The following is a 13,236-nucleotide window of genomic DNA, read 5'->3' on the forward strand; positions in this document are numbered from 1 at the left end:
ACTCACCTGATCTGGCCCCCAATGACTTCTTTCTTTTCCTGAAGATAAAGAAAATATTGAAAGCAAGACATTTTGATGACATTCAGGACATTAAGCGTAATATGACAACAGCTCTGATGGCCATTCCAGAAAAAAAGTTCCAAAATTGGTTTGAGGGGTGGACTAGGCACTGGCATCAGTGTATAGCTTCCCAAGGGGGATACTTCAAAGGTGAGTGAAGGGACAGAGTCCCAGAGAGCAGTTTCCAGGCTCTCGGCCTCACATGGAAGGTACTGGCTCTATTACTAGATGGCCATCAGCTGTAACCAGTTGGCCATTAGTCACTATTGTTTTGTATATAACTGCTGTCACTACACTAGCAAGTGTGTTATTGTGGTTACCAAGTGCAGGTTGCAGATGGTGTGGATCCTGTGGATCCCACTTCCTGCCCGGCCTGGTGCAGGAAGACCCCTTGTTGGGGTATTATTGGTGGATGTTTGCTTCTTGTGTCTTCACTAGCCGCCATCAAGAATATAATGATATGAACCACCTACCTGTGGCTCCATTGGTTTTCCTTTTTGGCCTCATCATGTCTTGCGCTCACCTGCCGGAGCAGGAGCTGAGACCCTGCATTACAATGACCATAGTGATAATCAGCAATGAGGTATGTAGCACTTTTTCTAGGATGAGGTCACAAGCTTAATTGTTCGAGCTCGTATTTGAGGAGCACATGTAGACACTTTCACTCCTAATGAGCCCTGCTTATCCAGTACTGAGAACCAAACCATCAACTTGTGTTTCAGCTGGAATCCATGTGATTCTTCCTGTAGCTAATGTACCTCTGACTTAGTCAAAAATTGCCCCATGTTTTGCATAGGATGAAAATCCAACCCCAATGTGCACCAGGGTAATCCTAAACTAATAATGACCTCACACAAGGGTAGCAAAAGGCAGCCTCCTTGTCTAATGGTCTGACCAACTCTCTGGGGCAATTTGTTCTCTCGAGTCCTCACTGGATCAGACCGAGGCTGGTCTTAAGTATGTTGCCCTGCCCTATCCTGTTACCTCCCTGTCATGCAGGGCGGCCTGCGGGGTCTCTGCTCCCGTTCCCCACATAAGAATGCAGGACATGGTGAGGCCAAAAAGGAACACCCACGGAGCCATAGATAGGGGAGTCATTTCACTGCAGTCTCATTGGCGGCTGGGTTGGAGACACAGGAAGCAGGAGCCACAGAATCCGCAATCCACACTCCACCACACTCCACGCTTGCTAGCTGCAATCCATGCTTGCTAGCTCAGCCATCATCTTCTCGCTAGCCCTCATTTTATGCTAGCATAGCCACGGCAGTTATATTAGTAGCCAATGGCTCACTGGTTACAGCTGACAGCCAGTTAGCCACAGCTGATGGCCATCCAATCACAGTTGATGGCCATTTACTACCTGAGCCAGCACCTTTCCACGTGAGGCCGAGAGCCTGGAAACTGCACTCCTGGCTCTGTCCCCACACTCCCCTACCCTTCTCCAGCTCTCCCTCAGTTAATCATGTAAATAAGAATCTGCATCTCAGCTCAGCTTCTAGGTGATGCTGGTTCCCTGCCTTTCCCCCTCATACAAGAGTCTCTCCCTTGGGAACATGCCAAGCTCTCTAATCCCCTGAGAACTGTAACCACTACTTGCACTTACCATTTTCTCTTCAGAGGCCTGGAGTTCAGATCCTGGTAATTTATCGCCCATCAACATGCTTTCCTATGTGTTTCTCTGAAACACTTTGCTTCTGGATTCTAAGTTATGACTTGGTATTTGTTTTACATCATGAGTTTGGGAAAAGGGGTGATAACTAAGAGAGCCTTAGTCCAGAGGAGGAGATTTAAAAAAAAAAAACAACAAAAAAAAACATTTCAAATTCTAGTATGTTCTCTCGGAAAATTTCTATGGCTATAATATTGAAATGATTATTGATGTAGAAATAACAATATAAATTTAGTCATAGAGATTGCTATGTCTCTACTTATTTTCCATCTATGGTAGATATCACACACTGTGAAGGGTGCTTTCCTTTTACTTAGCTTCCTGTGGACTATATGCTACAATCACATACTAAATGTCTTCTTTCCTTACTGGCACCATTTGTCTTTGTTTTTAATTAGAAAGCCTCTTCTTAGAGTTGAACTTAGAAAGGACTCAGAGAAATTACCCCTCTGGAATTATTATTATGTTTTTTTTCTCACTGTGTGTGGTCCTTTCTGCACATGACAGAAGGGTTGTGGGGGCAGAGCCCCAGAAAGTATTTTACAGGCTCTCGGCCTCACGTGGAGGAGTGCTGGCTCGGGTAGTAGATGGCCGTCAGCTGTGGCTGATTGGCCGTCAGCTGTAGCCAGTTAGCCAATTAGCCGCTAATATAACTGCTGCGGCTACGGAGGAGAAGAGAGAAGGATGGGGGCTAGCAAGGAGATGGCGGCTGGGCTGGCAAGCGTGGATGGTGGTTTGCGGACAGTGTGGATCCAGCCTCCAGTGAGAGTATAGTGCCGCCAGAGAGAATATAGTGGTATGACTCCCCTACCTATGGCTCCATGGGTGTTCCTTTTCGGCCTCACCATATCCTGCGTTCTTGTATGGGGAGCGGGACCAGAGACCCCCGCAGGCACCCTGCACGACAAATGGCGCAACGAGCAGGGTCTCCCGCCTGACAAATGGCGCAGCGAGCAGGGTATGGTGCCGGCCAAAGCTCTCCCAAGAGCGGTGGAGCAGTTTGTGTGTATGAACACTCAGTCTCTGGAAGACCAGGAGGAGCAGCTGCCGGAAAGCTGGACCCCCGTGGAGGGGTGGGAGGATGTGGATGGTTCTCCCACCAGCACAGGAAAAGCCATGCAGCTGCTGGAGAGATGGAGCCCCGTGGAGAGGTGGAAAGATGTGGACGGTTCCCCAACCAGCACAGGCCAGAGAAAGCGAAGGTCGTTGCGACCCTGTGGGCCAGGGAAGTTCCTGCTCAGGCAGCCCGGATGCAGGACTTATAGTCCCAGGAGGTAACGCTTGCTGAGTCCTCCGTGGGAGATGCGGGTGAGGTCAAGGTTGTCCCTCACCCCCAGGACAGCCCTGGTGAATGACTATGGACTATGGGGAATTGCCTTCCATCCCTAATTTAATGGACCGCTTGACTGTTTGTTTGGGAACTGTTGTTAGTGGAACTGGGGGATATTTGCTTTTGTCTCTTGACTGGCCGCCATTGAGAATATGTAAGCACCTTGATTGTGAGTCGCTGTTGTTCCAGCAGGGTACCCTGAGAGGCACAGAGAGAGTGGCAGTGCCCTGAGAGCCCTGGCTGAGTCCAGGAAGTGTGGCTGTGCCCACAGAGAGTGGCAGTGCCCTGAGAAACCCTAGCTGTGCCCGGGGAAACTAGTGGTACCCTAAGAAGCCCAGGAAGTCTGGCTGTGCCCAGAAGCACTGGTGGTGCCCTGAGAAACCCTGGCTGTGCCCAGAGAGCCTGGCTGTGTCCAGGATATTGCATTCACCCCCAGGCTCCTCGCACAGGGCCCCTTGCGGAAGACGCTTGTCGCATAGATTGTGAGGCGAGAGCCTGTAAGGGTGGAGTGTGGGGGCAGAGCCCCAGAAAGTAGTTTACAGGCTCTCGGCCTCACGTGGAGGAGTGCTGGCTCGGGTAGTAGATGGCCGTCAGCTGTGGCTGATTGGCCGTCAGCTGTAGCCAGTTAGCCAATTAGCCGCTAATATAACTGCTGTGGCTACGGAGGAGAAGAGAGAAGGATGGGGGCTAGCAAGGAGATGGCGGCTGGGCTGGCAAGCGTGGATGGCGGTTTGCGGACAGTGTGGATCCAGCTTCCAGTGAGAGTATAGTGCCGCCAGCGAGAATATAGTGGTATGACTCCCCTACCTATGGCTCCGTGGGTGTTCCTTTTCGGCCTCACCATATCCTGCGTTCTTGTATGGGGAGCGGGACCAGAGACCCCTGCAGGCACCCTGCACGACAAGGGTACTTATCCACCATATAACATTGTGTTGTGTAGCTGCAGTTGTGCTTTCTTCTGTTCTTGCTTTATTTAAGTCCAGGATGCAAAACATTTATAGGAAGGTAATTTGTGTCAATATAGGCAATAGCTAGCCAGTAGTGTTTTGTGTTTTTTTGTTTGTTTGTTTTTTCCCCAAATTGATATAATTTGTGTGAAGAAGTAGATAGGAGAATAAGCCAACATTTGAGTAAAATAAAGAGTTCTAAGACATTGGAGGCAGCACTAGAATGGGTGACCCTAATGCCCCTTCCAACTCTGAGATTCTGTTTTTCTCTAAATTGATAGGGAATAAAATAGTAAAGATTCAAAGTAGTACAGAATTGTTATTTTTGAGTTAAATAAAATCTGAACAGTTTCATCTTTTATGGTCCTGAAAAATAGGAGAAGATTTGGTGACATTTAAGTTTGACCAAAATCTCTTAAATCTTTTTATATTTCTCTTGTGTTAATTTTTTCAGCTTACCTCAATTTCCAGAAGAACCCAGAATGTTTCTGATTACTTGCCATTTAAGAAATGGTGTGCTTTTAAAGAGCTAGTTGGTGTCCTCAAAGCTCTGATAGAGTTTACTAATCATGTTGGTTTTTTTGAATTCACATTTCATCAGTTTTCCCTGTAATGAAATTATCATTCTTGCTTATATAACTTGGTTATCTCATGGTTGGTTATCCATGAGAAATTTTAAAATCCATGTAGTTAGACACCTCCCCTTTTTTGTTAAGCCACAGTTACTTCAACACTTATTTTCCTTTTTAAAATTAACAAAACTGAGATATAAGCAGGTAAAGTGACTTTGTAAAAAGACATAATGAAATGGTAATGAATAAAAACATCCAATTAATTACTTCCAGTCATACATCAAGGTACTTTCTAGAATTAAAATGTAAAAGACAAAATTCATGTAGGTTTTTAAATTAGGCAAAATGCATATAAAATATATTTTAGGTATATAAAATGGGAATAATTAATTCTTTTGCATTGTGAAACTTCTAAAGTTTAATTTCCAGTTCTCATAGAGTATTTTGTTCTATAAATAAATGTGTAGCACATAAGGAAAAAAGACACTTAAGATATAGCAAACTAAATAACTTTTTATGTAAAATCTTATAAGCATAACATTGCCTACAACCAACATATTATATCAAGAGTAAAAATGTTAAAAATATTAAACAATTTTATAGTTTAGAAAATCATTTTTCATTTTACTTGTTCAATGAAATGTTTGTGATGTAGGTACTACTTTTCTTTTTTTTTTCTATAAAGTTGATTGGGGCGCTAATTGTTAGTAAAGTTACATAGATTTCAGGTGTACAATTCTGTAGTACATTATCTATATCTCACATTGTGTGTTCACCACCCAGAGTCAGTTCTCTTTCCATCACCATATATTAGACCCTGTTTACCCTCTTCTAGAGCCCTGTTCTCCCCTCCCTCCTTACCCTCTGGTAACCCCTAAACTATTGTCTATGTCTATGAGTTTTTGTACTTTCAGTTGTTTGTCTTGTTCTTTTGTTGTTTTCAGTTTATATACCACATATCAGTGAAATCATATGGTTCTCTACTTTCTCTGTCTGACTTATTTCGCTCAGCATTACACTCTCAAGATCCATCCATGTTGTCACAAATGTTCCTATATCATTTTTTCTTACTGCCGAATAGTATTCCATTGTGTATATATACCACAACTTCTTTATCCATTCATCTATCGAAGGACATTTTGGTTGTTTCCATGTCTTGGCCACTGTAATTAAAGCTGCAAGGAACATTGGAGAACTCTTGTCTTTATGGATAAATGGTTTCAGATTTTTTGGGTAGATACCCAGGAGAGGGATTGCTGGGTCATATGGTAATTCTATTTGTAATTTTTTGAGGAACCTCCACACTGCCTTTCATAGCGGTGCACCAGTCTGCATTCCCACCAACAGTGTATGAGGGTTCCTTTTTCTCCACAGTCTCTCTAACACTTGTTACTATTTGTCTTGTTGATGATAGCCATTCTAACTTGGGGAGGTGATATCTCATTGTGGTTTTATTTGCATTTCTCTGATGATTAGTGATGTTGAGTATTTTTTCACATGTCTATTTGCCATTTGTATGTCCTGTTCAGAGAAATGTCTCTTCAGGTCCTCCCAATTTTTCAATTGCATTGTTTTTTTTTGAATGGTATGAGCCCCTTGTATATTTTGGATATTAGCCCCTTATCGGAGGCACTGTTTGCAAAAATTTCCTCCCATTCAGTTGGTTGCCTCTTTGTTTTGTCGATGGTTTCTTTTGCTGTGCAGAAGCTTTTAAGTTTCATATAGTCCCATTCATTTATTTTAGATTTTAATTCCCTGACTTTAGAGTCAAATTCATAAAATGTTCTTTGAACCCAAGGTCCATAAGTTTAGTATCTATGTTTTCTTCTATGCAGTTTATTGTTTCAGGTCTTATGCTTAAGTCTTTGATCCGTTTTGAATTAATTTTGGTACATGGTGACAGATAGCAATCCAATTTCATTCTTTTGCATGTGGCTTTGGCTTTCCGATTCTGCCAGCACCATTTATTAAAGAGGCTGTCTTTTCTCCATTGTATGTTTTTTGCTTCTTCATCAAAAATTATCTTTCCATATTTATGTGGGTTTATTTCTGGGTTCTCAATTCTATTCCATTGGTCTGTGAGTCTGTTTTTCTGCCAATACCATGCTGTTTTGATTATTGTTGCCCTGTAGTACAAGGTAAAGTCAGGGAGTGTTCTTTTTTCTTAGGATTGCTCTGGCTGTTTGGGATCTTTTGTGGTTCCATACAAATCTGATGATTTTTTGTTCTGTTTCTTTAAAAAATGCCATTGGGATTTTGATGGGGATTGCATTAATTCTGTATATTGCTTTGGGTAATACGAGCACTTTTACTATGTTGATTCTTCCAATCCATGGGCACGGAATGTCTTTCTATTTATTTGTGTCTTCTTCAATTTCTTTTTAAAATGTCTTATAGTTTTTAGCATATAGGTCTTTCACATCCTTGGTTAAGTTTATTCCTAGGTATTTTATTCTTTTTGTTGCAGTTGCAAAAGGATTTTTTTTTCTTTCTCTGAGATTTCATTGTTACTATATAGGAATGCAATGTACTTTTGTACGTTGATTTTTGTAGCTGGCAACTTTACTGTATTCATTTATTGTTTCTAATTGTTGTTTGGTGGAGTTTTTAGGGTTTTCTACATATAGCATCATGTCATCTGCAAAGAGTGACGGTTTAACTTCTTCATTCCTATTTGGATGCCTTTTATTTCTTTCTCTTGCATGAATGCTCTGGCGAGGACTTCCAACACTATGTTGAAAAGCAGAGGTGATAGGGGACAGCTCTGTCGTGTTCCTGAACATAGAGAAAAGGGCTTCAGTTTTCCACCATTAATTATGGTATTAGATGAGGGTTTATCATATATGGCCTTTATTATGTTAAGGTGTTTTCCTTTTATACCTATTTTATTAAGTGGTTTAATCATAAATGAATGTTGTTCCTTTCCTCTTCTATAGATTAGAAATTAAAATCTCAGAATAGTTAAGAGACTGGCATGAAGTTACATGATGTCACAGTAACATTCAGGTTTTCTCATTTATCCATGAATTTATTCATTAAAAATTGTATTTATTGAGCACCAATAATGTCTCAGGCAATGAACTAAGTATTTGAGGTTACAAGAACACTATGTCTTATCTTTTTGAAATATACCAAACTGTTTAGATGTTACAGAACTTGAAAATTTGATTTTTTCTTCGCACAATTACGTTTCAGAAAAGTCATGAAGTAAATATTTGCAAAAATGAAATAATATGAGAATTAATCTATTACTCTTCCTCATGGTCAGGGCCACTGCCTAATCCATGACTTCATTATCATCAACACATGACCTATTGAACAGACTCCTAATTTGTTTTCTTGCTTCATTTCTATCTCCTATACAATTCAGTTTTCACTGACAACTCAGTTATATTAATTTTTGAGCTATTAATACAATTATGGCACTTCCCTATCCTTGATATCATACATTATATAAAAAATAAGTCTCAAATTCATTATCACAGAATGATTTAAACTCATCGCCCAATAATCCCAATCAACCCTCCAATACTTTCCTGAAAGACCTGAAGTTGACTTATCGTGATACATATTTTGAGTTCAATGGCAGAAACTGAACCCTGATATTCTCTTTTCGGAATCTCAGACAAGACAAAAATATGTTAGATTAGAATGTTGTGTTAAATAAAGCCTTTCAAATGTTCTCCAATTAAGTGATGTTTACTCTCTTTGTCTTGTCTTATAAAATAAATAGCAAAGTCTTGATGCCAACGGAGGATACTGGATTTCTATCTAGCTTTTATTTGAGACAGATTGTAATTTGTGATTTATATTGATTTTATATGTTTATGTTTTTCTAATATTTGTATTCACTTGCATCAATAATAATTGGCAGGTAAACAGAATAGAATTTTCTATTAATAGGCATTTTTAAATTATGATATACTCTACAAAATCAATAATAAGTAAAAGTAACTCATTAGTTGTCTACATGTAGGCTAAAACCAGGTTTATTGGCATCAGATCTTTCTTTTTTTCAGTAAATAATTAGCTAAAGAAGAACCTCTCCTCTTGCTTATATGAGTTTTGTACTAATTTGTTTAATAAGAAGTAACGTCATTCTTTTTTTTTGTCATAAAAACAGTAATGAATTTATGCTCATTCTAGCAATATTAGCATAAGGAATGGTTGAGGTTTCCTGCACAGAGGATTCTGAAAGAGACCTAAAAGTATTTCCAATAAGGAATACAATTGCCTCCTAATCAAAGCAATAGGGTCTTGGCAGCACTGGGAAATCATACGTGGATTGTTTTCGGAAGACCAGGTCACTTTTTTTGCAACCTGAGCCTGAGACTTTGCCTAAAATTGATTGCTTGCTTAGCTTTCTGACTTTCTTTATCTTACCTTCTCCACCTCTTACCAGTCTTCCCTTTTCACGTTGGATACTGAAGAAATGCATGCAACTTTTGTGCTATCACTCACATCTTCCAATCATATTTGAGGCGTGAGTTTTTCGATATGGATACAAGTTTCTAAATGGTATTTACTGACTCATATATATGGAGACACACTCAGAAATTGCAAGGCCATCAGAGAAACATACATTACCTATCTATGTGTGGGTATGTAACAACTTACAAATTAATTTTCAGAGCTACATCTTTCATGGTAATTGAACATATACCATGGATATTGAGTTTACAACTAAAACAGTGTCCGGTACTTAATAACACAAAATTAATGTTTTTATTACTATTATTGGAAAAGTTCATCACGAGGGCATGACCACCACTTGACCAATGAGCTGGACCTGGGCAACAGGCGGCTCCTCACCCCTCCCTTGTCCTTGGAATACATATTCTTCCCACTGTTCCCACTGATCCCAAGATTCTGGCAGGCAGGTACAGAGATCTAATCTCTTGCAGCCACCCAAGACAAGCTTCCTATGTAAGTTTCCTTGCTTTCTAAAATTTTCACCTACCAATCTGGAGAGGTCTGCATCTTTATTTGGTCTCTCCTTGCCCTCTGTGTAACTGGGCCAGTTTCAGATTTCACCCAGGGAATTCCTGAGTTTTTGAACCAAAAATTCTCTTTATCTGTATCATTATCATCATCAGTTATATTAATATTCTTAAAAAACATCAAATAAAATTGACTATATATGTGGATGAACTATTCAAACAAGTGGTAACCTGTGCTTTTTCTCCCCCTGAAAAATTTTCCCCCTGAAAGATTTTACTGCACAAATCTTTCAGCATATAAATTTCATTATTACCTACAAATTGTGATTAATTGGTATGTTATTTGGTTTAGGCAAAGCTACAAGTGACTGGACACTTGCAGTGCATTGAACCAGTGGCTGGTTGGAAAAATCTCAAGATGATTTTCTGCAGGAGAGAGCTTCTGGTCAATACCAGGTAAGCTTCCACAAAATAATCATATGTAAAATGAAGTCAGTTTCCACTGGGAAATTTCTGGGGTTATTTTTTTGTGTTGGTTTCCACAGGGAAGATAAAAATATTTACAATGATCTTGAACACTACAATTTTTTATTCTAAACTTATTACTACATGATCAAAATTTTGAACAGATTCATTTAAAAAGTTTTTCATATTTAGGCATTCAAGCATCTAGTTTATTTCTTAAAGAGTTTCTTATAAGACTGCCAGGGTGTCTTCCACTTCGCTCAACATACAAGTGTTCTGTAGAATCACTAGAAGTACAAATTCCTCATTTCAACGCCAACTATATCTATGGCAGCTGCACATTCCATTGTCATTGATCAAAATCCAAAGCAAAGAATAACCCCTGGTAATTGCTTACTTATTCAATTTGCTTTCTGACTCAATGTTCTAGTGAGATTCTTTTTGAAAGGTCAGCAACTTGTCTCCAATTCATTTCATTAAATATGAGAAAAGAAAGGAATTTTATATTATTTAATAAGGACAAGGTACATAATCACAAAGTGAAAAGTGTTAATATCCATTCTTACTCAAAATGAATTGCAGCATTTTTCATCTTTTATCAGAACTATAATTGGCATTTTAATAAGAGTATCTTATAAAGCAACTGCATGATAAAGGAGACAATAGCTAGCAAGAATCCCCATTGTTAAAGAATCATTTTTATCATATGAAAAGGAAAAAGGATTAAAATAGGTTATTAAATGATAATTTTATACATTTGAAATCAGTTGTAAGAGAAGCTTTTTGTAGTTGCAGCAGACCAAGAAGTCACCGAGGATGTGGACTCTTATTAGCAAGCCGTACATAAATTTGAATGAGTTAATAGGATTTTATTCATGTGCCAGTTTATTCCTTTTCCTGCACAATCTCATTTCTATTTTCATCTCAAAATCAACCTTTTGCTCCAGTTAGTACTGGTTAGTCACTGTGTAATGATTAAGGTTTACATCACGGCTCAGCCACTTAGCTACACAATTATTATCAAGTTACTTATCCTGACTGAGCATCAGTTTTCTTATAGGTAAAATGGAATAATGAAATGCACTCTAGTACCTATTTCATAAAGTTGTAGTGATCACTAAGTAATTCATGCACAATGCTTTGCATAGGACTGGTTATGTAATCAGTGATCATAAAGCTAAAAGCATTGTTATTCCATAACTGCATCCTTCTTCAAAATTTTCCTCTGTGCTCATGATGAAATAGAAATGGTGTCCTTGAATCTTCTCTACTCTTTTCCATTTATGCACATGTGTCCAGCTCCTCTCTGATCAGTCCTGTGAGTTTGTAATATCAATATTATACACTTTACATTTTTAAACTCTTTCCTCTTTATGGGGATGATTTCTTTTCACAGAAACATTTACCTGTTCCTTTATATAATAATTTTTGAAATGTTTATTTTTCTTTTGAGTCTCAGTTCTTGTTGGTAATCTGAGTATAGCTATGAAATATTTTCTGGAAAAAAATATGTATATGTAATATATATATATATGTGTGTGTATATATATATATATGTATATATATATATATATATACACACATATATAATGTGACACATATATATTTCATATACAGAAGGTGCCAAAAATGTATATACATTTTAAGAAAGGGAAACTATTAAAATTATAATACTCAATATATACTGATAACAAAAGATAGATACAAGTCACGTTTGACATCTGCAATTGCAAGAGGTGCTCAAAGTGGTTACCATCAGCATCCAGACACTTCTGATTATGGCAAACTACTGCTTGAGCAAAGTTGACCAAAATGTCCACTTGTGTACATTTTCTGGCACCCTATATATGTATATTTTTACATATTTGTACATATATATATATATATATATATATATATATATATATATATATATATATTTCACATCCAATTTCATGGGAGTTCATAAGCTATATCCCATCTTTAGTCCATCTAGAAGTCATCTAGGAGGTCCGTGAGCCCAGCCTTAAATATCTCTGGATTTCTAGAAATTTCAAACTGACACACACCTGATTCTCCATTGGAAGACTCCACTTTCTCTTTGCACAAAATTACAGAAATATTTATATATTGTATTAAATACTTGGAAACTCAATATGAAGCTAAATTGAGACAAGAAAAGTGGAACTGATATTAGCATGGAAGGCGGGGAGGCTGGAATCCTGTAAACGGACTATGGTATATATCAGGATATGAAAACATAGCAAGTGCAGGTATTATAATAGTGTGGAAAAGTTTAAGGTAAGTGAAAAAAGAAGATATATCAGCACCTTGTTTGGGATAGAAGTACAAAGAGGGGTCCACCATGTGTGCCCACCAGAGGAGACGGACTGGTTTGGGGGATGCCTGTGTATATGATGCATGAGAGAAGCGTGACTTAGGGCAGTGAGAGGTGAGCATATGTAATTAACTCTCTGTTTCTGTATATTGGGCCAAGTCAGCAGATTGCAACTTTGTGTTCAACATTTGGTGGGCTAATTTAAAAGGGAGCTATCAGGGGAACTTTCCAGGACTATTAATCCTTTGGCATATCAGAACAGGTCTATTGTTGAAGATGTTCGCTGTAAGAGATTAATGAAGCAAATGTCATCTCTGATTGTTTCTTTTGTCTGGCATAGAAACCAGCACATAATAAATGGTCGGCAATTATTTGTTGAGCAGTTTTACTAACTGGACCTGTGTCTATGCAAAAGCCTGGACCATTCCACTATACACTAGCAAAAGTTGTTCAGCGTACTTCAGCTTTACAAGGACTTTTCTCATCAAAGAGAGGTACAAGCTTTTTGGAAATCAGTGTAGGAAAGACAGTGAGGAGCCAGAGGGAGTGATGGAGTCAAGTGTCCCTATGTCTAATGCACTCATGTGGAAAATTAACTGTTCACCATCTAGGTCATTAGAATGACTTGGGAAGACTCAGGTAGGCTTACTGATTAGCCTGCTCTGGTAGGAATTCAGAAGCTTCAATTTTGTTACTATCTTTCTGCCTTTTGACCTTTAAAAAAAGTAATTTCAGATCTCATTTTCTCTGGCTCTTAAATAGAATCATACTTGTCCATAAGTCAATTTTAAGGTACTTGGATGAATGATGTTATACATCTTTAAATGCAATTCTCTACTGATTTACTGGAAGATATATATTTCTTTATTTGGAGAGTGTCTTATATATTTCATTAGCCCTTACTATATAAAAACTCTAAAATAGGCTACTAGTAGA

At 38.6% G+C, this 13,236-nt stretch overlaps 1 long non-coding RNA gene across 1 annotated transcript in view; it reads left to right on the forward strand.

Moving 5' to 3' along the window:
- LOC141572800 (uncharacterized) overlaps positions 1-9,974 on the forward strand; it is a 631,723-nt gene extending 621,749 nt beyond the window's left edge. Inside the window, exon 8 of the long non-coding RNA XR_012498295.2 lies at positions 9,871-9,974. This is a non-coding gene — a long non-coding RNA (uncharacterized LOC141572800). The remainder of the gene's footprint in view (positions 1-9,870) is intronic.
- Positions 9,975-13,236: the final 3,262 nt, after the last annotated feature.

The sequence above is a fragment of the Rhinolophus sinicus genome, chromosome 15, assembly GCF_057876585.1.
Source record: "Rhinolophus sinicus isolate RSI-liver-muscle chromosome 15, RSI-T2T, whole genome shotgun sequence".
In the NCBI taxonomy this organism is placed as follows: Eukaryota; Metazoa; Chordata; class Mammalia; order Chiroptera; family Rhinolophidae; genus Rhinolophus; species Rhinolophus sinicus.